The sequence below is a fragment of the Orcinus orca genome, chromosome 7 (genome assembly GCF_937001465.1).
Source record: "Orcinus orca chromosome 7, mOrcOrc1.1, whole genome shotgun sequence".
NCBI lineage: Eukaryota > Metazoa > Chordata > Mammalia > Artiodactyla > Delphinidae > Orcinus > Orcinus orca.
Window position 1 is genome coordinate 94,627,401 of NC_064565.1, and position 1,437 is coordinate 94,628,837.

Genomic DNA, 1,437 nt, shown 5'->3' on the forward strand with positions numbered 1-1,437 from the left:
CTTGGAGAAGTATTGGGATAAAAGTCCAGGAAAGGAAGAAAAAACACAGAGGAGCTTACATCTGGAGCAGTGGCTCAGGAACACGAGGCTGAGGGTGACGTCCGGAGCTTTAGTTTCTATCACTACTAGATAGAGGCACCATGGAGATATTATCCAAGAGTATATGATGCTTCAAGTCTGTGCTCCAGTCAGGCTTTGTCCACTGAGACTTTCTTGCAAAATATTCAATGTTTTGCCTCCTCAAGTGATGTGGTTACCTACCCACATGCCTGACTTCCTTTATACCTTCTTTCTGAATTGGATGTCTATAGGTAGGTCACAAACTATAGAAAGTTTCCTCAAGGACAGGTTGGAGTTTCAAGGACTCTTGTTTAGCTCTGTCAGCTCTTTACTCTCCTAATTTCTCTAGCACACCCTGTTCATAATCCAGTTCTTTATTCTCCTGCCAGCCCCTTGAGAATCGTGTAATTCTCAGGCTCACTTCAATTCAGGATGAGCGATGACAACTTTGCTTTCCCTTTTGACAACTCTTTGAAACTACAGTTTCATGCTGTGGTCGTATCCTTGATGGCATCTAGATATAGTCTTTTAGGTTGAATGCTCTGGTAGGATGACCAGTTTGTCCTTGTTTGTCTGTGGCTGAGGGGTTTCTGGGATGCAGGACTTTCTTTGCTAAAACCGGGAAAATCCTGGACAAATGAGGAGAGTTGGTCAGGCTAAGTCACTCTGTCTGTCTTACTCACCACTATCTCCCAGCGTAGTACCTGCCACATGATAGACCTTAAGTATTTCAAATAGATACTAGCTTAATTAATTGAACACTTAGATTTACCAGGTATTTGTATGCATTATATCATTTTATCTTTTTTAAAATAGATCTTTATTGGAGTATAATTGCTTCACAATACTGTGCTATAATTGCTACACAATACTGGTATAATACAATACCAATGTGAATCAGCCATATGCATACATATATCCCCATATCCCCTCCCTCTTGCGTCTCCCTCCCACCCTCCCCATCCCACCCCTCTAGGTGGTCACAAAGCACCGAGCTGATCTCCCTGTGCTATGCTGCTCCTTCCCACTAGCTAACTATTTTACATTCGGTAGTGTATATATGTTGATGCTATCATAAACAAGACAAAAAGACAACCCTCAGAATGGGAGAAAATATTTGCAAATGAAACAACAGACAAAGGATTAATCTCCAAAATATCATTTTATCTTGATGGAGGAGAATCTCTATGTATTTTACATATGAGAAACTTGAAACTCAGGAGGTTATCATCTGCCCAAGGCAACAGAGTTAGTAGGTGGCAGAGTTATGTTTTGAACCCATATCTGTGTGATTTTTAAACTTGTGTTATTTCCAGAATGCAGAGGCGCCTGTGTAACAGCCCACCATCCACCTGCTTAAGGCTTTGCGTTAGTGCT